This window comes from Betta splendens, chromosome 4 (genome assembly GCF_900634795.4).
Source record: "Betta splendens chromosome 4, fBetSpl5.4, whole genome shotgun sequence".
In the NCBI taxonomy this organism is placed as follows: Eukaryota; Metazoa; Chordata; class Actinopteri; order Anabantiformes; family Osphronemidae; genus Betta; species Betta splendens.
Window position 1 is genome coordinate 30629937 of NC_040884.2, and position 27893 is coordinate 30657829.

The 27893-nt window shown below is 39.6% G+C and overlaps 1 protein-coding gene across 8 annotated transcripts in view; it reads right to left on the reverse strand.

Annotated features, from left to right (window-relative positions):
• Window positions 1-27893, reverse strand: part of ptprfa (protein tyrosine phosphatase receptor type Fa) — a 209463-nt gene that overhangs the window by 15902 nt on the left and 165668 nt on the right. The window lies entirely within an intron of this gene.

A 27893-nucleotide genomic window follows, 5' to 3' on the forward strand; every position in this document is an offset into this window, starting at 1 on the left:
TCACATTTTTGAGAGTTTATCCAATCCGGTTCAAGAACCATCGTTTCAAATTTGGCGGACTGGGTACGTCTGCATTCGCTTGACAAATCACAGAACCAGCTTCGGCCCCGCACAGACAAACCTGAACCCCTAAATGTACCTGAAACATTTTGTTTCATTCACTCTCTTGTGCTAGCATAGTAGGTAGCGCTAATGCATCTTTCAGTTGGTTGCCACCCGCCATTTAAAAGACAAAAAGAAGAAGTCACTCAGGTTGAAGAAGTGCCCACTTGCTGCTTCCCTAAACATAAGTACATGCTTGATTCTTATTTGATGTATGTACTCCAGAAGTTTCTCTGTTTATAATGTAGCTTCCCTCCTGTGTAAGGAATGCTAATTGCTAGAACCTCTGCGTTGCCACGCAATTTGGATGAGTCCAAACCGCTCCAGTATCAAGTCCGGTTCGAATCGTGTGATATATGGTACTGAGGTCATTCACTCAGCTCACATTGTAGCTTCTAGCGTCATGTTAGTCGCTAGCGCAATGCTAGCGCAGCGTTAGCGGCTAGCGCTAGCCTACAGCACTAGCCTCCACATAAAGTTGGTTTGGCTGCGATACTAAGTTCTGAGAGTCAGCTGTGTTTGTAATTACTACCGAGCCTGTCGTGTGTACGTCAAGGCCCAAGTAGACCTGTGAATTTGGGTTATGGCAAATCCTATCTAAGTCTAACATGTATGTTGTTGCTGTCTTCTCATATGTGTTGCTTATCTAGTCAGCTAGCTGTAAACGTGATTTTTTTAATACAGGCTGACGCATGCCAGCTACCGAAACGCGAGGTGGTTGTTTCTCAAACTGACGCCACTGCAGGCTGTGGACACACGGCTACCTTGTAGGAGAGTTGTTGCTCACCTCAGGAGTAAAGGTATGTACATTTAACAGCAGTATAATCATTTGTTGGCCAATATGCAGTTTTATTTGACAGAGATTTTGCATTTCACATTTCAGTAGTTGTGGTATTTATAATCTGATCTATATTATTGTCTATGTATTTACTCTGTATGCAGTTGGTCAACTTATTTTGATATTTTAGTCTGTTGACAGGTAATTTGTAACTCTAGTGTTATGGTGCAGATTATGTGGAAAATGTGATGGAGACCATAAAGTCCTGCTGGACCCAGGTCTTTATATGGAGGACCTTGTAAACATCCCTGTCCCACCGGCCCTCTGAGCAGAATTTAAGCAACCTGACAGAAAGGAAGTCATTAATGTCATGCCAAGATTTAACAAACCAGCACTATAAAAGCTAAGTTGAAAACGTGTTTGCTCCACAACACCATTAAAACTGATCTTACTACCTCTATATTTTGTTTACATTTGTGAAGGTTGTGATATACATAGGAAATACTGTTCATTTCATTAATCTGCTATTCTATTCTTTATACCTTCTAGAGTGGTGTCAAGGAAAACAGCTGCATCCTCCATCTGTACAGCAGCTGCACTGCTTCCAATGTCTTCCAACACGTGAAGACAAAAAAGATCCTCACATCTCCCCAGGCAACTGCCCATGACTGTACCTGTTCCACTCCAGAAACTATGCTTTCAACATAAGTATGAATCCTACCCATTCATTTTGTGGTCTGCAAATTGAACTGTGAGGGTAACTTATTCAGCAGTATAGTGCTGGTGCATTGGTTGACAATAAAGTTGGCTTTGACTATTGCTGTTTCACTAAACTATTTTTGTGTGTATATACCTAATGAGGGAAAACAGACATATGTTTTATAATATTTCAACTTTTATTGAGGTATTGCCACAAAAACAATAATTTAATAATTTATTCGAAATTTTATTTTAATTTATTAATAAAAGTAATAAACACAAGCAATATCTTGAAAGCAATAGTTGCTGTCACACCATGCCTCTGTAGGCATTCACCGTTCCCACATTGGTACTTAATTACAGCCAAATACGGCAAAACATAAGCTGCAGCTGAAGACCCCATTATGGAAAAATTATTTTCACACAGCAGCAGCACGAGAAAGAAATAAACATGTAAAAATGAGTTTATATTAGTTTATCGAGCTATGCTCCCAAACAAGCTGTAGTCGTGTTATGAATATACTGTTGTATTAATTCAGGCTGCTTATTGGCAACCATTAGTATTAGCGTTAGCAGCTAATCAAGTTGCGTATTATATAAATCAATAAATTAAATTAAATGTGAAATTGCCAGTTAGACGTACCTTGCGCCAGTCGAAGTGTAACCACTTCAACAGCCTCCCATTCGACTTCAGAGTCAGATTTTGGATCAAACGTATGGTTGAACTCCACTACGAGTCAGCCAGTGTCACTGTTACAATGGATTCAGAGCGTTCTGGACGAGGGCTTAAAACACACATTTTCAGATGGGCCGTGTGGGCGATCTACAGCGCTTTTTGGCATGAAAAGTTACAGACACCTTACTGAGACATCAAGGTCCAATTCTTTAGCATTGTGGAGCATTAAAAAAAGCGTGTGCATGGACCTTTAAAGAGTCGTTAAATAGTCATAATTTACTATTCAAAAGCAAAAATAGCCCAATTAAGGCAAAGGATTTAGATTAAACCCTTTCAGAATAAAAGCACCATAATAAGTGTGTGTGTGTGTGTGTGTGTGTGTGTGTGTGTGTGTGTGTGTGTGTGTGTGTGGTTATGTACTCAGCTGTAAAATAGTCTCATTAACAATTGGTAATTAATTAGTCAGAACCAGAGATTTTCAGAGATGCAGTTAAAGCTAATATTTTGCATTGGTGCTTTTGTTTTGAAATGCCTTAGGGCAAGCACGTGTGGCTAATTACTAAGCTGTTAATCAGTCTTTAGTCATATTTACCCAGACAAAAGCAAAACTATTGCTATTAAAGCTAATTATTCGCTTGGTGCTTTTATTTTGAAAGGATTTAGAGGAAGTGTGTTCTTAATTACTACACAACTGCTGTATACACTGCTGTATACACTGAGCATCAGGAGTTTGACCTGTCAGTCAAATTCAGGATCTCCCTGCTCTTTGAGGCCCATAGTGACTAAAATGTAGCTCTGATGGCTTAGCCAACATCATTAGAAAGACAGCAAGGATGACTACAATTTAGTAAAAAAAATACGTTGATAGAGTGAAAATTGTGGCTGTAGTGAAGAGTTAAAAACAGACGTTCTGTCTTTAAAAAAGTGAGCCCTCGCTCTCTAGCTGTGATATCACGCACTCTAACTCACGCAATACACACTAATGGAAAAGCTGAAAATTTGACAAAAACCACCCGATATTTAAACGCTCACAAGTCGAAAACTATAGAAGATACAAGGACTGATTTATACAGATAAAGTTGAAAGATGATAGACGCTTATGAAGTTAAAGTGCCAAAGTATGACGACGACAGAAGCTGATGAAAAGAGGCAAGTTGACAAAAAGTTGAACAGTGAATCCAATAGACAACTATTATAAAAAAACAATGAAAAAAGTTGAATAATGTTGAAAAGCTGAAAACGTGAAAAGTAATACCCCCCATCTCCTAGAGAAGATGACACACATTTAGGAAGTTGAACAGTGATCCTACGATAAAGCGCTGAGACGATGAAACTGCCCGAAAAATTGGGCAAAATAAGAAGTAGAAAAATAGAAAAAGCATTTCCATAAGAAAATGCACAGTGCGGCGAAAGAGAAAGAGCTCCCGGAGAGCTCTACCGGGACCGGGAAGCAACTCCATGGCTCTACTAGCAGGTGGTATGTAACAACAATGGTTTAATATAAAAGGTTTGTTAAAAAAATAATAGATGCAATGCAACTATGTGTTATAACTTTACATCCAGTATTCAAACTCGTTCTCTCGCAGATGTTTCATGTAAATGTTTATTGTCAATCTAATGTCACTCACCCACACACTTTGCAAAGCGCTCACCATACGTAATCACTCACTTTCCTTTCACTTTAATTTTCTTTCCCTTTACTCTTTTTCCTTCACCTACTTTCACTCCACACTGTCTACATCCTTTTCTCTATTCTTCTTCCACATAGTCAGCCAGCTATGTGGCCCTCCAGCAGCCACACACAAACATCTACTGCACAGGGGAAACACGTGCACATACATAGATAACACGCAACTCAGAATACAAAGGTACTTAAGTTTAGCCACACACCTAAAGTCTGTCACACTACAGACACACAAGACTAGTGATCCACAGCAGTCAGGTAAGATATGACACCACTGAAGATTGTCACTTGGAATGTACGTGGAATCAATAAGAAGGACAAACGATTTAAAATATTTAACCATTTGAAAACCCTACAAGCAGACATTGTTTTACTACAGGAAACTCATATTCCCAAAATTATAAATTACACTCTGGCATCAGCAGAGTTCCCACATGCTTACTTAGCCAGTTACAATTCTAAACAAAGAGGGGTCGCAATTCGGATAAATAAAAAGATTAACTTTACGCATAACGATACCATTGTAGATCCAGAAGGGAGATATATAATCATTAATATCTTGATAGGAAACATTTAATATTGCATAGCTAATATGTATGGCCCTAATGTTGACGACCCCTCTTTCTTTCACAGCTTCTTCACCTTACTGTCTGCTCACTCTGGTTCCAAGCTTATAGTAGGAGGGGACTTTAATTTAGTATTTAACCCAGAGTTGGACAGGCTAAGCAAAGCTGTGAGCAACAGGAACTGGCAATCAGTACAGACCTTAAAACAGTACATGGATGACTTCTGTCTCTGTGACACATGGCGTTCTCTTCATCCTACATCCAGGGAATATACCTTTTTCTCACCAGTTCACCACTCTCACTCCCGTATAGATTATATTTTAGTAAATAACTCAGTCTTACAAGATGTCTCTGACACCAATATTCACTCTATCACAATCAGTGATCATGCACCAACGTCCATTTCGTTGATTAAGACAGCCACACCATCAACCAGGAATTGGAGGTTTAATACATCATTACTCAATGATCAAGACTTCATCAGTTATGTCAGGAGAGAATGGAAAACCTTTATAGAAATCAACGATACACCGGAAATCTCACCCTGTGTTCTTTGGGAGACTGGGAAGGCAGTTATGCGCGGTAGAATTATTTCATATTCATCGCATAAGAAAAAAAAGGACATGCTACTTGAATTAGAATTAGAGCAAAAAATAAAATCTCTAGAGATTAAATATGCTGCCTCTCCAACCAATGATAGAATCCTAGAAGACCTAAGGAATCTAAAGCTGAAATTAAATTGATTGCAAAACTCAATTTCAGATAGATCAATTACGCTGGGAGAACTTTGACCATGCTAACAAATGTGGTAAATTTCTAGCTAACCGAATAAAAAATAATAAAGAGAAACAAACCATCCATTCAATAACTAATAAGGAAGGCAACATTACTCGTGATCCCCATGAAATAAATGATACCTTTAAAAACTTTTACCAAGAGTTATATACGTCCCAAATAGATCCACCCACCTCAGCCATAGAGGCGTTTCTGAATAAACTAGAACTGCCAAAGCTAAATGAAGAACAATCCACAACTCTAGACTCATTGTTATCTTTGGCAGAACTACATGAAGCTCTGCAGGAGATGCCCAATAAAAAAGCTCCAGGACCAGATGGATTCCCAACTGAATTTTATAAATAGTTCTGGTCCATGCTGGCACCCAGCTTTTACAAAATGGTAGCTGAAATTAAACAACAACATTCATTACCCACAGATATGAATTCTGCCTTCATAAGCCTGCTCCAAAAACCAGGAAAAGACCCTACACTCCCACTGAGTTATAGACCAATTTCACTAATAAATGTAGATCTAAAAATAGTGTGTAAAGCACTTGCTAGAAGATTAGAAAAAATCACTCCATATATAATTCACTCTGATCAAACAGGCTTCATTAAAGGTAGACAGTCAACAAACAATATGAACGGACTAATTAATTTAATTGATTATGTCACCATCCATAAGCTAGAGTCAGCCATCGTCTCCTTAGATGCAGAAAAAGCTTTCGATAGAGTAAACTGGAAGTTTCTTTTAGCCACTCTGCACAAATTCGGCATTTGGGAAACATTCATAGACTGGATCAAAATATTATACAACTCAGCAAACGCTGCAGTCAGAACAAACAACCAGATCTCACCAAGGTTTAATCTGCATAGAGGGACAAGACAGGGCTGTCCACTTTCCCCATCACTATTTGCAATATTTATTGAACCTCTAGCCGCAGCAATAAGACAGCATGAAGGAATTACTGAAATATCGACCAAATCAGTAAATCATAAAATAAGTTTATATGCTGACGATGTGTTACTGTTTCTCCTGGAGCCACAGACGTCTCTTCCTACAACTATCAGCCTCATAGATGAATTCTCAGGACTTTCAGAGTACTCTATTAACTGGACCAAATCTATAGTGCTACCACTTAACTTTAAGGTGACTAACATCTCCTCTACCACACTCCATTCAGGGAACACACTACAACACTTGGTTGGCTGACTGACGGTAAGCGTATCGCGTCACTTCCGGTTACTGAGGTTTGCTGCCGCTGTGTGTGTACAGCGTTACTCTCCGCTCTTTTCTAAATATCATCGTTTTATATCTGATAGCGACTGCTGAACGTTGCAAAACAAGCTTGTAACACTCAAGCATCTTTTCCTTTCATTAAACGTCCTGCTAATTTACACTGTTATCTAAGTGTTTTCTCCGCTAGCGTAGCTCCTAGCTTACTTTCCTGCTATGGCTTCCCCCTTTTCCTCTCCCTCTCGCTCTGTTCAGTGCTCGGTGTGTCTTATGTTTAGCTTATCCTCTGCCTCCTTTAGTGATGGTAATGGTATCTGTAATAGGTGTACGCTAGATGCAGGGTTGGAGGCGAGGTTGTTAGACTTAGAGTCTCGGCTTCGCACTTTAGAAAACAGGCCAGCTAGCCAGGTCCCTTTAGCCGGTGCGGAGCCTCCTAGCTTAGCTGCTACCAGTCCCCCAGCAGGTCCCAGGCAGCTGGGGAACGACTGGGTCACGGCTCGTAAGAAACGTAGCTTTAGGCAGGCGCCCACGGTTCACCACCAACCGCTTCACGTTTCAAACAGATTTTCCCCACTCAGCGACACACCCGCTGAGAAACCCACTCTGATCATTGGTGACTCCATAGTCCGAAACGTGAAGTTAGAGAATCCAGCGGTCATAGTTAGGTGTTTGCCTGGGGCCAGAGCGGGCGACATTGAGTCTTATCTTAAGCTCCTGTCTAAGGATAAACGTAAGTACGCTAAGATTGTAATACACGCAGGAGCTAATGACGCCAATCGGAAGTCACTAAAACTAACATTGAGTCGGTGTGTTCGTTCGCCAAAACAATGTCGGACTCCGTAGTTTTCTCTGGACCCCTCCCCAATGTGACCAGTGATGACATGTATAGCCGGCTGTCATCGCTCCACCGCTGGTTGTCTAGGTGGTGTCCTGCAAACGATGTGGGCTTTGTGGCTAATTGGAGCACTTTTTGGGGAAAACCTGGGCTGATTAGAAGAGACGGCGTCCATCCCACGTTGAACGGAGCCTCTCTGCTTTCTAGTAACATGGCCATGTTGCTTAGTCCCCCCACTGCTTGACAACTCAGAGTGGAGCCCAGGACGCAGAGTCGCAGTCTTACACGCCTCTCTGCATGTTCTCTACAGCCGCGACCCACTCTTAGTCTTAGTTATCGCATAGAGACTGTGTCTGCTTCTCGACCACCTAAACTATACAAGTCACAAACAAATCAAAGAGGAGTGACTTACCAGAATTTAATAAACATCATATTAAATCCTCTGTCTTACCTAGACAGCTTCTCCCCCATAACTCATATGGAGTTAACCTCAATAATTAACTCTTCCAAGTCGTCCACTTGTCTTTTAGATCCAATCCCAACCAGATTACTCAAAGAAGTTCTACCTTTAATCAGCTCATCCATATTAAATCAAATCAACCAATCTTTACAACTAGGCTATGTACCACAGGCTTTTAAGGTGGCTGTGGTCAAACCTCTATTGAAAAAACCAACCCTTGACCCTGGACAACTAGCCAACTATAGGCCCATTTCAAATTTACCCTTTATTTCCAAGATTCTGGAAAAAATCGTGGCTAAACAATTATCTGACCACCTTAGTGGGAATAACCTGTACGAAGTTTTTCAGTCAGGATTTAGAAAACATCATAGCACAGAAACAGCTCTGGTTAGAGTCACTAATGATCTTCTATTAGCTTCGGACAATGGTCTAGTTTCTGTCCTTGTCCTGTTAGATCTTAGTGCTGCATTTGATACAATTGATCATAACATTCTATTACAGACACTAGAACATAGAATCGGGATTAATGGAACAGCATTGGGATGGTTTAAATCCTATTTGTTGAACAGATTCCAGTTTGTTCATGTTAATGATGAATTCTCCACATGCACAAGGATTAGCTATGGAGTACCACAGGGTTCTGTGCTGGGTCTAATTCTGTTTAGCCTATACATGTCTCCTCTAGGTGAGATTATTAGAAAGCATTCTATTAATTTTCATTTTTACGCAGATGATACTCAGCTATACATGTCCTTGGAACCAAATGAAACAGATCAACTAGTCAAAATTCAGGGTTGTTTAAAAGACATCAAATCCTGGATGTCCCAAAACTTCCTTCAACTAAACTCAGATAAAACCGAGATTCTTATTGTTGGGCCTAAAAATCTGAGAGAGACACTATTGAGTCAGATAGCCACCCTGGATGGCATAACATTAGCTTCAGATTCTACTGTGAGGAACCTTGGTGTCATGTTTGACCAGGATCTCTCTTTTACATCATACATTAAACAAATCTCCAGAACCGCCTACTTCCACCTTAGAAATATAGTTAAAATCAGAAGCATCCTCTCTCAGAGCGATGCAGAGAAACTGATCCATGCATTTGTTACCTCTAGGCTGGACTACTGTAACTCCTTACTCATAGGATGTCCTAACAGCTCCTTAAAAAGCCTACAGCTCATTCAAAATGCTGCAGCCAGAGTTCTGACAGGACTTAGAAAGAGAGATCACATTTCTCCTACATTAGCTTCTCTGCACTGGCTGCCTGTAAAATGTAGGATAGAATTTAAAATTCTCCTACTCACCTACAAAGTACTCAATGATAAAGCTCCTTCTTATCTTAAAGACCTTATAGTTCCTTATGCTCCCAGCAGAACACTTCGTTCTCAGAGCGCTGGGCTACTTGTGGTTCCTAGAGTGTTTAAATGTAGAACAGGGGGCAGAGCTTTTAGCTACCAAGCTCCTCTCCTCTGGAACCAGCTCCCTCTTCAGGTTCGAGAAGCTGACACACTCTCCACCTTTAAGATTAGGCTTAAAACCTTCCTCTTTGATAAAGCTTATAGTTAGAGATGGTTCAGGTCACTGGCAATTATTGTTAGTCACAGGAACCATCTCTTAGTTAAGCTGCAATAGACATAGACTGCTGGGGGACTTAATTTATACACTGAGCTCCTCTGTTTCCTTCTACCTCCTCTGTCCCATAACCTCCCATCATTGTCCCATGTTTAACTAACCTTGTCTCTTTCTGTCCAGTAGTTGTGCTTCTCTCCTCAACCCCCCCCCCACCCCCACTCTTTCTCCCTCTCTGTCCTCACCTACAGGTATCATTGGACTCAAAGTTTGGTGTCTGTGATGGGCAGCTGCGGATCCAACCATTCTGCCTGCGTCCAGTCCCTGGTCCTACCATCCTGCCTGTGCTCTGTTGTTGCTTGTTGTTGCTTGTTGCTGTGCTTTTCTATCTCTCTATCCTCTCACCCCAACCGGTCGAGGCAGATGGCCACCCACATCCAGTCTGGTTCTGCTGGAGGTTTCTTCCTCGTTAGAGAGGGAGTTTTTCCTCTCCACTGTTGCTGTCAAATTAAATGCTTGCTGTATGTGGGATTTGTTGGGTTTAGTTGTGTGAGGTTTTAAACCTTACTTTGTAAAGTGCCTTGAAATAACTTTGTTGTGATTTGGCGCTATATAAATAAATAAAATTGAAAATTGAATTGAATTGAACATTAAATACTTGGGCATTGAATTGTCGTCTAGGCTATCAGAGCTTATTGATCTAAACTACAATCCATTATTAAAACAAATAGAAGCCAACCTCAAAAGATGGCAGTCCTTACCCATTTCACTTATGGGAAGAATTGCCACCATAAAAATGATGATCCTGCCAAAAATTAATTACATATTCTCAATGATTCCAACTCAGCCAGCCCAGGCGTGGTGTAAGACATTAGACTCCTACATCTCACAGTTTTTGTGGAAAACCAAGCCACCACGAATTAGTTTAAAAACTCTTCAAAAATCCAGACCCTGCAGCGGCCTAGAACTACCTTGCTACCTTTCTTGCCAATAGACTGAACCATGTCCACAAATGGATAAAACCCATGCCAGCAGACTCCTCCTGGATAGACATTGAACAAACATTTTGTGGAAATATTAAAGTTGCAGATCTGCCCTTTATCAGCACCAAAATCAAACATCATAGTTGTTACCAGAACATTAGCATAAAAGCATCTCTGCAAGCCTGGTGGGAGTTTCTTAAAATTAATGGGTCTTCGCTTACTCTTTGCCAAAACACACCTCTCTGGAACAATCCAGACATCATACAAAACAAAAAGGCAATACACTTTCCAACTTGGCATATCAAAGGGATAACACATCTGCAACACGTTTTCACAAAAGACAAGTTTACCTCTTTTGAAGAACTAGTGTCTCACTATGAAATCACTAGTGCCAATTTCTTAGAATACCAACAACTACAGTCAATACTTAATGCAAAAAGTAAGAATACTGCCATCCACATGCAACCACCACCAGTAATAGAGCGATTTATTGATATATCAGGGAAAAGGACAGTATCCAAAATCTATATCTTAATTTCCAATGTAGACCAGACAGTGAGCCTTCCGATCTCTAAATGGGAAGCTGATCTCAATATCACCACTAATTACACGTTCTGGAATAACATATGATCTAATTTATTCAGAATGACAAAAAATACAAATTTACAACTAATACAATACAAAATTCTTCATAGAACTCACTATACAGGACAAAGGATGTTCCAAATGGGTCTCACAAACTCAAATATTTGCCCTCACTGTACAGATAACACAGCAGATAGATTCCTACATGCATTCTGGTCATGCTCATCTGTGCAGCAATTTTGGCAAAGAGTATGTGAACACCTGTCAACCCAGTTAAGCTGTCCAATCCCAGCAGCCCCTGCACTTTGTCTTCTAGGAGATCTAAGTGGGCTTGATCTAGAGACAAACTCATCACACACACACTTCTTTCTGCCCTGTGTGTCGCAAAGAAAATCATCCTCATGAACTGGAAAACTAAAAAAAAATTAAGCATTACTCAATACCTGAACAGCTTGTTAGATTATACCACCTTAGACACATTGTCTGCTTCATCAAATCAGTGACCAAAACTATACTCTGATTGATTCCATTTCCAGGTAAGGATGCGTGGGGCTCGGGTACTGCACTGGTACATGTCTGGCACAGTGGTGGGGGGGTGACTGGTGGTTGGGGGTGCCTGCCTGCCTAAGGAACCAGGACAACGGGTTGGTGGACTCTGGGCTGGCCGCATGGGTCCCCTGCGGCGGGGGTGTGGTGGCTGCTGAGACCGGCGGCCCTGTGCCGGAGTTGGACCATTTTGAGGGTTGGCGTGTGCCTGTCTCCGGGGAGCCGGAGGCGGGCCTCCCTGCCGGTGTGCGGAGGCGAACCTGGGGGTGGAGACCTGGGTGACCTGCGTCCGGGGGACTCCCTCTGGGGGTGCCTGCCTGTGCCCGGAGGGGTGTCTCTCCCCTGGGGCGCTGCCCCTGCTCGGGTGGGGCGCTGCCTGCCCTAGCGGTCCGACGCCCTCTGGTAACTGCTCGGGCCTGTTGCAGGGGGGGTTGGCGGACTACTCAGGCTAGAACCTTCATTGGGCCCTGGGCGGAGGCTGGCCCTCAATGCACAACCGCAGAGTATGTGTGTGGGTTTGAGTGTCACACTACACGGGGCGAGCATGGGCATACTTGAGCGAGAGAATGGGTAAGTGTGAAAGAAGGGTGAGGATGGCTCTGGCTGTGCTGCGTGTGGCGCCTGGGCAGTAGTACTGCGGTCCCTGGGTCTCGGCTGTCCCTTCCTGGCTGGGGGTTGTGGGGGGTGGTGGGATAGGTAGCAGAGCCAGTCGGGAACCTGGCTCTGCGGACCCTGGTGCTCTGCTTCCCAACTACATTTCTCCGCATTCATCCACTTAGGTCTGCAAGGGGCGTCCTGCTGATGGAGGGACCGGGGCTACTGGGAAGTGGTTCCGTCCCTTCCAAGTGGGATGCTCTGCAGTTTTAATTGCATTAGTCATACACACTTGTCCAGGAATCTGGGGGCTCCTTCCAGGGGGGCCAGCAGACGGAGCCTTCCCATTGATGTCTGCTGGACCCCTCGGAGAATTGGGTATCTCCCAAAGTTCCTCATACTTAGCCACATACACATACATTTAGGGCCGGGGGTGGGCTCCTTCACTGGGGCCTGGGGCTGAGGCCAGTTGTGGCCTCGGCCACTGGCCCTGGTGGAGAGATCACCACCCAGTTTTAACTGCAAAAACACATTTAGGGCGAGGGGGGGCACTGTCCGGGAGACACACCATCAGCCAGCGGTTGTGCTCCTGGAGGTGTCACCCACCTTCAGTGCACTTTAGTTCCACACACCCACGTCCAAGCTGGGTTGCAGGGTTCTGGGGTGCCTTTTTCTGCTGCCCTCTGCCTCCCCCGGGTTGGGGGGGTTGGGCGGGGCTCGGGAGGAGCTGCGGTCCCTGCCTGGGGCCACATGGACGGCAGGCGGGAGACCTACCCTCCCCACGAATGTGATCAAGCGAATGGTGTGGGTGCGAGGGCTTGGGTCGCAACACCTGCCCTCCTGGAACTGAAGGTGTGTGGGCTCCCTGGCTGCTGGGATTCCTTCCTCTACTTGTTGGATGGGCGTAGTGGCCGAGCCCCTCACATCACCCTGGCTTCCACAAGTGGCATTGTTCATGCACCAACGTCTGCCTCACCCTTTGGGTGAATAATGTTAAGCTACAGCCTTACTAACCTTATAGTGGGACACTTTCCAAATCCAACTGTAAGTATTATTGATACTTATCACTACCAATATGAATAATGTGTGAATATGGAATTTGTGGTGTTGTATGTCATGACTTTTATTAAGTAGTATGGGATATGTATAATAATGCACATATGTATGTATATTGTATGTATATGTTTCTATTAGTATGTGCACATACTTTAGCACTATTATTGGTATTAGTATTAACCTCCAAGGTAAACCACAGTACAAAAATTGTTTAGTTATGAATGTGTTAGCCTAAGGTACATCCCTGTTTCTTATTTATTTTTTTTATTTTTATTTTTTTGCTCCGATTGTTTACTTAACCGATTTGCTTGGTTTCAGCAGCTGGTTGCACCCTGAAAGAATAGTTAAAAACAGTAGTAAATAGTAGTAATAGTAATAGTAATAGTAATAGTAATAGTAATAGTAATAGTAAAAAATAGTTAAAACAGCTGCAGCTTTAATTTTGGAAAAGTTGGCGTATTGGAGTAAGCATGTGCAGGTAATTGCTAAACAGTTATATTGTCTCATTAACTAATCAAAATTAACCAGTCAAAAGATGAAAATGTGCTATTTAGTCTAAAGATTTGGATTGGTGCTGTTATTTTCAAAGGATATGGAGGAAGCGTGTGCCTAATTACTAAACTGTAAAATAATCATATAATATAGTCTATAGTATAGTTTGAAATGTGTGTGTGGTTAATTGCTTAAGTGTAAAACAATGTGAATAACTAGTCACAGATGACCCTTTTACATTATAGCTGAAAGATGCTGTTATATTAAATATATAACTCAATTTATCTGAAGGAAATCAATGTAGTTAAGAACTGAATGCATAAACATCTCCATCTCACCTCCAATGGGAATCAAAACTATATGTCCTGCTCCCGAGTCAAGGATTTATACCATTGAGCACAGGATATGAGTGGTGGATGAGGAAAACCTGAAGCAGTTGAAAAATCTTCTACGAAAGCGAATGATTTTGACTTATGCTTTAATTCTGAAAGGATTTGGAGGATGTGTGTTCTTAACTGCTAAAGTTAAAACAGTGTCAGTAACTAACCAGTCAAAAGCAGAAAACATGCTAATAAGCAATTGGATTGCTTTTATTGCGGAAAGGTTTTGAGAGAGGGTGTGGGTTTTTATTATACTGTAAAATATCCTAATTAACTAGTTGTAATAAATCAGTTGTAACATTACTGAAACTGCCCAATGAGTTGAGTGTATAGCTGATCAGATCTGCAAAGAAAAAGTTGCAGAGCTGAATGTGCACAAATAAAACAAAAGCATTTTGTTTTCATTAAAAATTATAAAATGTTTTACACATGACCACAAACTTCTCCTCCTGAATTTTGTTGAAAGACTTGTTCTAGTCAGGTTTCAAATCAGGAATTCCTGGATCAGAGTAATGCTTCATAGCCACTCAGCCACAATAGCTGCTTAAAGCACTTCTCAGAGGAGCAGTATACATACTACTGGAAACACTGACACGTTCTAAAATGTCTTCATCTATGATATAGATTACTAACACATTAAGTATATGCATCAATTTATCTGGGAAAAACAAATATTTATATTACATAGTGATTGCATAAATTTGTCGGGAATAGAACCCAGATCCCCCTACTCCAAAGTCAAGAACTTATGCCATTGAGCTACAGGATATAATAGCTGAAAGACAAGTTAGCTGGAGAGCCTTCTCCAGATGGAAACAAATGCTTAGTAATTTCAACATATTTATTTTATTAAACAAAGCCTTGAATGTTGTAACCTAAAGGTGTAAACCTAAGACAAATGTGAATATTTGAATACAGAACCATGCATCAGTCATTGCAATGGTCACTCCTTCTCACACCAGTTTCTTTTAGGGTGCCAGAAATACTTACTATAAAGAGTAAATATAATTTACTGACTGATTTATGATTTACCTATTATGATGTTACGTCACTCACAAGGCTGATTATTGTTTTTTACTTATTGGCATTATGAAGTATATATGTGTTCAATGTTTTAATCCTGTCAGTAACAGGAACACTCCTTCTCACACCAGCACGTCGATGCGTTCCCAAGAGACGGACAGCACAGCAACATTAATTGAGTATTGTGCGTTAGGTCGGGTAGGACTTGAAAGCCACTGAAAGGTCGGGTGGGACCCTTAAAGCCACTATAAAAATTAGAAGTATTATTATTAGTTGTGGTGCGAAAGTGCATGATTGTGAGTGTGAAAGTCACCAATTGACGTGGACAGCAGCACTAAAAGAAACCTAATGTTGTTTACGCAATCCAGTGGTCTGTTGAAGTACACAGTGTGGTAAATTAAGGTCATAGTTTAATAATGGCGGGAAACAACAGTAAACCTCCCCTGGAAGGCGATGAGAAATATATGGAGAAATTCTCACCTGGCAGTACCCGATATTTGAAATTGTGGGAAAAGACACATAAATTTGATGGCAAATTGACTTGAGTCATCTTGTAACAATTTGGTAAATAAATAAAAAATTGAGGTTGCTAGCGCCTCTTACAAAAAAGAAGTCACGTAAACAATTGCAGTTATTAGAAACTATGTAGAGCAGGCAGAAAAGAGGAAGACAGATATTTAGAATAAGCAAGTACAAGCTGCACTGCAGGTGCTTATACTTGTGAAACCTGATGAGGAAACGACAGGGCCAAGCACAGGCGTAAAACAGATGCGTGAGCGGCAGAAACAAGAGCAGGCTTAGAGAAGAGTTGCAGGAGATAGAGGTGAGACAAAGGAAAGAAAGACGAAAGAAAGTCAGAGTGCAGGATGGTGCAAACATCTCCCCTGTAGCACAACACACTAGATCAGTGAAAGGACAATATGGAAGAGAACACCTGATTACGGGAAGACTTTAAATGTCTCTTGCCCTGAACTCAAACATATCCTTGTTTCCTTCTATCTACATTGCAAAGACCATAGTGGTCTCCAGGAAGAGCCCGGAGAAGGTACTCCCTACCAACAACAATTAAAACAAGCTTTGATGGCTGGCTTCCTCCCCCAGCTACCTGAGTTTATCAGAAAAAACAATGTAAATCACTGAAGTGATGGAGTTCAGCAGACCATGATTATAAGAAATGTAGAGAAGGATTTAGAGGACGTGATAGAACTGAGTAGAGCTAAACCAAGACAGATGTTTCATTTGTAATGAGCCAGGACATTACGTTAGAGAATGTCACAAAAAACCTAAGGGAAAGAATCCCTATGATAAAAATACAGGAGAATATTACAGGCCACCCCCACATAACCCTCATGGTAATTGACTACGCCCGCCAGAAGACACAGAGAACACAGAAACGAAGAGATCACATCAGAACTATTAGATTTAACCATCCCACTTGAAACGCATTTTAGCTCATCAAAATTAAGCCAAGTTCCAACAAGAGAGCTTCTGGTACAGGGAGTACCAGTGGCCTTCCATCGTACCCACTTCCAAGGGCATTTTAGCAACGGGAAGTGAAAAAACCCAAGACAGACTACCCCTTAAAGCCAACGAAATCATAGTGGATGCGCCCGACTCCCAATGCAATATTCCCATCTTTCCAGTTAAAAAAGCCCAATCAGGAATATGGAGGATGGTCCAAGATTTAAGAGCAGTTAATCAGTGGAGAGTCAAGCACCTTGCGTTCCTGACCCTCACACTCTGTTAAACCAGTTACAACCAGATGAACAATGGTTTATAGTAGTTGATCTTAGTAATGCTTTTTTTTTTTCAATTCTAATAGCCGAAGAACATAGCTGAAGTTCTGGTATACATAGATGACATTCTCATCTGATGACATAGCATCAGACAAAGAGCAAAACAACAGGCAAACTGTGGTAGCTCTATTTAACCACCTTCACAGAACAGGGAACAAGGCCTCATTGTCAAAGTTACAATAGGCAAAAGAACGAAAGGCATTTTTAGGACATGACTTGGTACCTGAAGGAACATTATTGACAGCAGACAGAAAGACATCTATCCTAGATGCGCCAAAACCACAGACAAAGCAACAAATTAACTATTGCAGGTTGTGGATCCCAAATTATGCTCAAATCACACAACCATTTGTTAGATCTTATCTATCAGATGCCCATGACAATGAGTCAAAATCACGTGGACCCCAGAAAGGGAAGAAACCTTTACCTCACTAAAACAAGCCCTTGTAGGAGCAACAGTATAAGCCAAGACCAGACTTAACAGTTCACACAGATAGCCAATATGCTTTCTCAACACTTCATTTCTTTGTAGCCCAGCGGGCAAGGAGAGGTATGACCACTTCTACAGGAAAGTCAGTAAAACATGCAGCATTGTCAACAGCGCTTCTAGAAGTCGTCTTGCTACCACAAACCTTACTGTAGCAGTCTGCAAATGTGCAGTACATACAAAGAGTTAAAACCCAATTTCCAGAGGTAATGCTTTTGCTGACAAAACTGCTAAAGAAGCAGCTGAAGGCAAGCATGGAATTTTAGTACTCACAGTGCAGGACACACAAACAGCGACACCATTTGATTTACAGATTATCACAGGCATGCAGCAGAATGCACCCATACCAGAGCAAACTTCATGGGTAAAAAATGGGCAGTTAAAGTAGATGGCGTCTACAGAATACAAAATAAATAATTTCTTCCAAAAAGCTTGTTCCACTTTGCGCAGATTTGAGTCATGGGTAATGCCAGGTCTCAGTGGGAGGAATGGTAAAGGTGGTGAAACAGCATTTCTATGCTCAGGGATTTAATGCATATTTAAAAACTTTTTGTAGGGCTTGTTAAACAGACATAATGTGCAGGGGAATGTGCGACCCAAACGAGGGCAAATGCCAGAGGCAAAGCATCCATTCCAGTTCCTACACATGGACTTTATTGAACTAAACAAATGTAGCATAGCAACTGTAGCATGTACTATAAAATACTGCCTTGTACTGATCTGGGTAGAGATAAGTGGGTAGAGATCATACCAAGTAAACATGCCGATGCATTAATAGTAGCTAAAGCTAAGCTAAGTCATTTATAGCGACAATGGACCACATTTTGTAAATTACGTCATAAAACAAATGGCTACACACTTGGGAATCATTTTATAGAATCATTGTTTATATCACCCCCAAAGTGCTGGGTTGGTAGAATGGACAAATGGTACAATCAAATTAAGACTCGCATAGAGACTGTGTCTGCTTCTCGACCACCTAAAACTATACAAGTCACAAACAAATCAAAGAGGAGTGACTTACCAGAATTTAATAAACATCAAAACAGTTCCTCTTACGGAACAAAGTAATAGTAAGCTAATAAAGTGTGGTTTATTAGTGGGAGAGCTGAACAGCTCTCACACTATTGAGATCTTCGCTCTTTATTATCACAGTGAATGCTGCAAAGCATTCACTGTATTGTTTTTCTAAGCTTTATTATTATTATTATCACAGTGAATGCTGCAAAGCATTCACTGTATTGTTTTTCTAAGCTTTATTATCACAGTGAATGCTGCAAAGCATTCACTGTATTGTTTTTCTAAGCTTTATCACAGTGAATGCTGCAAAGCATTCACTGTATTGTTTTTCTAAGCTTTATTATTATTATTATTATTATTATTATTATTTTTCTTCCCCCCGTTTTTCTGCATCTAACTAGTCCTGCATACTTTCAGCTACAGAAACGATTCCAATATCAAAATGTTCAGCTTTTTAAGGAGAAGTGTGCTATTACTTTTCTCATTCATATGTTTCATATTTTTCAAGTTATTAAGCTTTTTTTAACTTTTTTTTCCCATTGAAATGAATGGGAACAACTTTTCAAATTCTCTTCAGCTTTGTCTACTTTCAGCTTTAACTACTTCCGCATACTTTAAGCTACAGACACCATTTAAACTACAAAATAATCTTCAACTATTCAACTATTAATCTTCCAGAAATCGTTTAAATATCTTTAATAGTTTCTGATTTATAGCAGTTTAAATATTGGGTGGTTTTTGGTCAATTTTCATCTTTTCCATTAGTGTGTATTGGGTTATTTAGAGTGCGTGATGTCACAGCCAGAGTGCGAGGGGACGTTTTTTTAAGATATAACTTCTATCTTTAACTCGTCACTACGGACACATATTTCCCTCTATCAACGTAATTATTTCAGTAAATTGTAGTCATACTTGTCTTCTTTCTAATGATGTGTCTGGCTTTACTCTCAGACCTATACTTTAGTCGCTATCAACCTCAAAGCGCAGAGAGATCCTGGATTTCTCCCATAGACTCTAATGATAATTTTTGGCAGACGTCTGGGGAGAAAAACAAGAGGAGAAGTATTTTGAAATTGCGACTGCAGCTACAAACATTTGTCCTCAAACATAAAATTCACACCATTTGCTCATTGAAGACTTGGGACTCGTAAAATGAAATAATTTTTTTGATAACTATTATGGTTTAGCTGGAACAATCCTGTTTATACAGGGTGAAACTCTGCTTTTACAGAGCAGAGTGAGCCTGATTTTCCCGCCTTTCGTCTCCATGGCGACGGCGCAGCTGCAGATTTCACTGACAGGTCAAACTCCTGATGCTCAGTGTAGACAGCAGTTCCATGCGTATTACTGATTACTCAACTACACTATTGGATTGTGTAGTAATTAAGCACACACTTCCTCTTAATCCTTTCAAAATAAAAGCACCAAGCCAAATAATTAGCTTTAATACCAACATTTCTGCTTTTATATGGGTAATTATGATTATTTAAAGATAGATTAACAGTTTAGTAATTACCCACACATGCTACCTCTATGTCCTTTCAAAATAAAAGCACCAATGCAATTTATTAGCTTTAACTGCACCGTTTTTGCCTTTGAATGGTTAATTATGATTATTTAAAGACTAATTGACAGTTATGCTATTACCCCCACACATTTCCTCTAAATCCTTTCAAAATAAAAGCACCAATTACAATTTACTTCTTTTAATGGCAAGATTGATTAGAACATTTCTGGTTCTGAATACTTACCAATCGTTAATGAGACACTTTAGAGTTCAGCAAATAACCACTCACACTTATTAGGGTGATTTTATTCTGAAAGGGCTTAACCTAATTTTTTTTTCTTTAATAGGGCAATTCTTGCTATTGAATGACATATTATGACTGTCTAATGACTATTTTATAGTTTAGTAATTACTCACACACAACCTCTAAATCCTTTCAAAATAAAAGCACCGATCCAGATTTTTAGCTTTAATAGCACTATTTGTGCTTTTGAATGGGTAATCATGACTGGTTAGTGTGACTGTTTTACAGTTTAGCTATTAAGCACACACAGCCCCTCTACATCCTTTCAAAATAAAAGCCCCAATCCTGATCTTTAGCTAAAGATAACAATAGTTCTGCTTTCAACAGGTGTATTATGACTGGTTATTTAGACTAATATACTGTTTAGCAAATACCTGCACAGGCCTTTTCCATATTCTTTCAAAATAAAAGCACCAATCCGAATTTTTAGCTTTAATAGGACTATTTATACTTTTGAATGGGTAATCGTGACTGGTTATTGTGACTGTTTTACAGTTTAGCTATTAAGCACACACAGCTTCTCCACATCCTTTCAAAATAAAAGCCCAAATCCCGATTTTTAGCTAAAGATAGCAATATTTCTGCTTTCAACAGGTTTATCATGACTATTTATTTAGACTAAAATACTGCACACACAGTTTCTCCAAATCCTTTCAAAATAAAAGCCCCATTCCAGATCTTTAGCTAAAAAGGGCAATATTTCTGCGTTCAGCTGGTGTATTGTTACTAGATGATAAGACAATCTTCATGTTTAGAAATTGCCTGCTCAGGTGTCCTCAATATCCTTTCAAAATAAATGTACCAATCCAAATTTTTAGCTTTAATAGCATAAACTCTGTTTTTGAATGGTTAATTGTGACAAGTAATGAGACTATTTTAAAGTTTAGCTATAAACACACACATCTCTAAATCGTTTTAAAATAAAAGCATTAAACCATTTTTTTGCTTTAATAGAATAAATTCTGCTTTTGAATGGTCAATTCAATTTCAGCAATAAGTCTATACCAGTAATTACTGGTTTATTATTACTAGTTAATGAAACAATTTAACAATTACTCACACAAGCTTCCTGTAAGTCATTTCAAAATAAGAATACTAAACTTTTAGTGCAACTAACTAAGCTCTAAACCTTTTTGATTTCTGCTTTTGACTGCTTTTTTGTTATTTAGGACAACTTAATGAGCGCTTTTTCCAGTTTACCAAGTTAGGACACACACTTCCTCAAATTACTTTCAAAATAAAAGCACCAATCTAATTATTTAGCCTAAATGTCGCTTTTGTGAATTTGACTAGTTAATTATAACCAGTTAATGAAACTATTTTACTGTTCAGCAATTATCTGCACACACTTCCTTCAAAGCTTCAACTTTTATCAATTCAAATCCAAATACTTGTTCTGAAGCAAATTTAAGCCGTAATCAATATTTCCAAAACGTTTAGCTACTCATTCAGCTCTTGAAATTAAAACTATTTAATTACAATATTTAGCCATTTTGATATATTTGGCTATATTTCAACAAATTAATTAATTGATTTTCAGCAGTTTGTTAATTTCAGCAAATCTTTTTTGTCTTTCCTCCATATGAAATTGAACTACTTCAGCTTCTTCTGCAAATATTCAGCACTGTTTAATCAATTCCTATTTCTCCTTAGATACATTCAACTATGCTTTACATGATTGAGCTATTTCATCTGTTTTAAATGTTTCAGTTACTTTCAGCAACTCTTCAGGAATATTTTCAGCTTGGAAGCATTCACTGTGCATTTTCTTATGGAAATGCTTTTTCTAGTTATTATTATTTTTCTTCCCCCCGTTTTTCTGCATCTAACTAGTCCCGCATACTTTCAGCTACAGAAACGATTCCAATATCAAAATGTTCAGCTTTTTAAGGAGAAGTGTGCTATTACTTTTCTCATTCATATGTTTCATATTTTTCAAGTTATTAAGCTTTTTTTAACTTTTTTTTCCCATTGAAATGAATGGGAACAACTTTTCAAATTCTCTTCAGCTTTGTCTACTTTCAGCTTTAACTACTTCCGCATACTTTAGGCTACAGACACCATTTAAACTACAAAATAATCTTCAACTATTCAACTATTAATCTTCCAGAAATCGTTAAAATATCTTTAATAGTTTCTGATTTATAGCAGTTTAAATATTGGGTGGTTTTTGGTCAATTTTCATCTTTTCCATTAGTGTGTATTGGGTTATTTAGAGTGCGTGATGTCACAGCCAGAGTGCGAGGGGACGTTTTTTTAAGATAGAACTTCTGTCTTTAACTCGTCACTACAGCCACAATTTTCACTCTATCAATGTAATTATTTCAGTAAATCGTAGTCATACTTGTCTTCTTTCTAATGATGTGTCTGGCTTTACTCTCAGACCTATACTTTAGTCGCTATCAACCTCAAAGCGCAGAGAGATCCCGAAATTCTCCCATAGACTCTAATGATAATTTTCGGCAGACGTCTGGGGAGAAAAACAAGAGGAGAAGTATTTTGAAATTGCGACTGCGGCTACAAACATTTGTCCTCAAACATAAAATTCACACCATTTGCTCATTGAAGACTTGGGACTTGTAAAATGAAATAATTTTTGTGATAACTATTATGGTTTAGCTGGAACAAGCCTGTTTATACAGGGTGAAACTCTGCTTTTACAGAGCAGAGTGAGCCTGATTTTCCCGCCTTTCGTCTCCATGGCGACGGCGCAGCTGCAGATTTCACTGACAGGTCAAACTCCTGATTCTCAGTGTAGACAGCAGTTCCATGCTTATTACTGATTACTCAACTACACTATTGGATTGTGTAGTAATTAAGCACACACTTCCTCTAAATCCTTTCAAAATAAAAGCACCAAGCCAAATATTTAGCTTTAATAGCAATATTTCTGCTTTTAGATGGGTAATTATGACTATTTAAAGATAGATTAACAGTTTAGTAATTACCCACACATGCTTCCTCTACATCCTTTCAAAATAAAAGCACCAATGCCAATTATTAGCTTTAACTGCACCATTTTTGCCTTTGAATGGTTAATTATGATTATTTAAAGACTAATTGACAGTTATGCTATTACCCCCACACGTTTCCTCTAAATCCTTTCAAAATAAAAGCACCAATTACAATTTATTACCTTTAATGGCAAGATTGATTAGAACATTTCTGGTTCTGAATACTTACCAATCGTTAATGAGACACTTTAGAGTTCAGCAAATAACCACTCACACTTATTAGGGTGATTTTATTCTGAAAGGGCTAAATCTAAATCTTTTACTTTAATAGGGCTATTCTTGCTATTGAATGATAAATTATGACTATCTAAAGACTATTTTATAGTTTAGTAATTGCCCACACACAACCTCTAAGTCCTTTCAAAATAAAAGCACCAATGTAATTTATTACCTTAAATGGCAAGATTTTCGTTTCTGACTGGTAAATTTCTACTAGTTATTAAACTATTACACAGTTAGGTAATTATTTACAAATACTTTCTTCAAATCAAAAAGATAGTCAGCTTATTTATGATTGTCAACAATGCACTCTGGTCAACTTTTTAATCTTTGACATCTTTTTACCTTGGTCATCTTTTTAATCATTATCTTTTTAATCTCCATCTTTTGTCATTGTTTTAATCTTTGTCAACGTTTTCTCGTTTTCATCGTTTTCATCGTTTTCATCGTTTTCATCGTTTTGCCGTAGTTAACTTTTGGACGTAGTCAACTTTTTGACGTCAGCAGCTTAATCAGCGTTTGTCATCGTTGCGGCAGCAGATCAGCTCTCCCACGTAATTTCTCGAGAAATTACTTTTTCTAGTTAAATATCAGATCTCTCTCATCTAAATCCTTTTTAATAAATGACTTGATAAGTGAACATCACATAGATCTGTTCTGTCTCACTGAAACCTGGCTGCAGCAGGATGAATATGTTACTTTAAATGAGTCGACTCCAATGAGTCACATCAACTATCATGTTCCAAGAAGTACAGGTAGAGGTGGAGGAGTAGCAGCAGTTTATAAATCAGATTTATTAATTACCCCTAAACCTAAACATAGTTATAACTCATTTGAGAGCCTCACTCTGAGCCTTTCTCACCCAGACTCTAAAACTCAGAAACCAGTTGTGTTTTGTATTGTTTACCGTCCTCCTGCTCCATATTCAGAGTTCTTAACTGAATTCTCTGAATTCTTATCTGACTTAGTTCTTAGCACAGATAAAGTCATTGTAGTGGGAGACTTTAACATTCATGTAGATGTTGACAGCAACTGTCTCAGCACTGCTTTTAACTCCTTAATAGACACTATTGGTTTTACACAGCAGGTAAATGAACCCACTCATCGTTTTAACCACACCCTAGATCTTGTCCTGACATATGGGGTTGAAATTGATAATTTAATAGTTCTTCCCCAAAACCCTCTATTATCTGACCATTTCTTATTAACTTTTGAATTTAGCACAACTGACCCTATAACAGCTGGAAAGAAATGTTACTATAGCAGATGTTTATCTGACAATGCTGTTGCCAGATTCAAGCAGATGATTCCATCATCTTTTGCCTCAATGTCTTGCAGATACACAGAGAACAGTCACCTTAATCCTTATGAACAGGTTGACTGTCTTGTAGATGATGCTGCAGCTTCTCTACGTACAATGTTAGACACAGTGGCTCCTCTGAAGAAGAAGACAGTGAATCAGAGGAGGTTAGCTCCGTGGTATAACTCAGACATCCGCAGTCTAAAGCAAAGGACTAGACAACTAGAAAGACAGTGGCGTTCCAACAAAATAAATGTAAACTGCATTGCATGGAAGGACAGTCTAATGAAATATAAAAAAAAAACTTTGTGCTGCTAGAAAAACATATTATTTCTCCCTAATTGAGGAAAACAAAAACAACCCTAGGTTTCTTTTCAGCACTGTAGCCAGGCTGACAAAGAGTCATAGCTGTATTGAGTCTACTATCCCCTTAAATCTCAGCAGCAATGACTTTATGAACTACTTTACTAATAAAATTATCATCATTAGAAAAAACATTCAGCAGCGACTTCTTCCAAATGACAGAAAGCACTGTCTAGATCCATCAACTTTAAATTTATTAAATCCTCTGTCTTGCCTAGACAGCTTCTCCCCCATAACTCATATGGAGTTAACCTCAATAATTAACTCTTCCAAGTCGTCCACTTGTCTTTTAGATCCAATCCCAACCAGATTACTCAAAGAAGTTCTACCTTTAATCAGCTCATCCATATTAAATCAAATCAACCAATCTTTACAACTAGGCTATGTACCACAGGCTTTTAAGGTGGCTGTGGTCAAACCTCTATTGAAAAAAACCAACCCTTGACCCTGGACAACTAGCCAACTATAGGCCCATTTCAAATTTACCCTTTATTTCCAAGATTCTGGAAAAAATCGTGGCTAAACAATTATCTGACCACCTTAGTGGGAATAACCTGTATGAAGATTTTCAGTCAGGATTTAGAAAACATCATAGCACAGAAACAGCTCTGGTTAGAGTCACTAATGATCTTCTATTAGCTTCGGATAATGGTCTAGTTTCTGTCCTTGTCCTGTTAGATCTTAGTGCTGCATTTGATACAATTGATCATCACATTCTATTACAGACACTAGAACATAGAATCGGGATTAATGGAACAGCATTGGGATGGTTTAAATCCTATTTGTTGAACAGATTCCAGTTTGTTCATGTTAATGATAAATTCTCCACACGCACAAGGATTAGCTATGGAGTTCCACAGGGTTCTGTGCTGGGTCCAATTCTGTTTAGCTTATACATGTCTCCTCTAGGTGAGATTATTAGAAAGCATTCTATTAATTTTAATTTTTACGCAGATGATACTCAGCTATACATGTCCTTGGAACCAAATGAAACAGATCAACTAGTCAAAATTCAGGGTTGTTTAAAAGACATCAAATCCTGGATGTCCCAAAACTTCCTTCAACTAAACTCAGATAAAACCGAGATTCTTATTGTTGGGCCTAAAAATCTGAGAGAGACACTATTGAGTCAGATAGCCACCCTGGATGGCATAACATTAGCTTCAGATTCTACTGTGAGGAACCTTGGTGTCATGTTTGACCAGGATCTCTCTTTTACATCATACATTAAACAAATCTCCAGAACCGCCTACTTCCACCTTAGAAATATAGTTAAAATCAGAAGCATCCTCTCTCAGAGCGATGCAGAGAAACTGATCCATGCATTTGTTACCTCTAGGCTGGACTACTGTAACTCCTTACTCATAGGATGTCCTAACAGCTCCTTAAAAAGCCTACAGCTCATTCAAAATGCTGCAGCCAGAGTTCTGACAGGACTTAGAAAGAGAGATCACATTTCTCCTACATTAGCTTCTCTGCACTGGCTGCCTGTAAAATGTAGGATAGAATTTAAAATTCTCCTACTCACATACAAAGTACTCAATGATAAAGCTCCTTCTTATCTTAAAGACCTTATAGTTCCTTATGCTCCCAGCAGAACACTTCGTTCTCAGAGCGCTGGGCTACTTGCGGTTCCTAGAGTGTTTAAATGTAGAACAGGGGGCAGAGCTTTTAGCTACCAAGCTCCTCTCCTCTGGAACCAGCTCCCTCTTCAGGTTCGAGAAGCTGACACACTCTCCACCTTTAAGATTAGGCTTAAAACCTTCCTTTTTGATAAAGCTTATAGTTAGAGATGGTTCAGGTCACTGGCAATTATTGCTAGTCACAGGAACCATCTCTTAGTTAAGCTGCAATAGACATAGACTGCTGGGGGACTTAATTTATACACTGAGCTCCTCTGTTTCCTTCTACCTCCTCTGTCCCATAACCTCCCATCATTGTCCCATGTTTAACTAACCTTGTCTCTTTCTGTCCAGTAGTTGTGCTTCTCTCCTCTCCCCCCCCCCCCACCCCCACTCTTTCTCCCTCTCTGTCCTCACCCACAGGTATCATTGGACTCAAAGTTTGGTGTCTGTGATGGGCAGCTGCGGATCCAACCATCCTGCCTGCATCCAGTCCCTGGTCCTACCATCCTGCCTGTGCTCTGTTGTTGCTTGTTGTTGCTTGTTGCTGTTGCTGTTCTTTTCTATCTCTCTATCCTCTCACCCCAACCGGTCGAGGCAGATGGCCGCCCACATCCAGTCTGGTTCTGCTGGAGGTTTCTTCCTCGTTAGAGAGGGAGTTTTTCCTCTCCACTGTTGCTGTCAAATTAAATGCTTGCTGTATTTGGGATTTGTTGGGTTTAGTTGTGTGAGGTTTTAAACCTTACTTTGTAAAGTGCCTTGAAATAACTTTGTTGTGATTTGGCGCTATATAAATAAAATTGAATTGAATTGAATTGAAGAAAACTATGGAGCAGACAGGGAGACCATGGCCCATGCTTGGACCTAGTAAAGACATATATGAGAATAACTCCTACAGGAGATAACCCCATTTGAGATCATCTATGAGATACTCCCCATCTTAACTGATGTGATAGAAAAGCCAGAAGACACTCACACCCTAGCAGATTGGATGTGCAAAATGTTAAAGGAAAAAAGTTGTAAATACAAATTATCTTTGAGATTGTGTTCTGTCTCCACAGGATTCAGCCATTAAGCCATGTGAGCAGATCCTGATAATGGTCATCAAAAGAAAGAACTGGTCCCATATACGGTGGGAAGGCCCCTACACTGCCCTACTCACCACACCCACTGCAGTGAAGATAGCTGAACGTGCCATGTGGATCCATCAGAGCCACTGT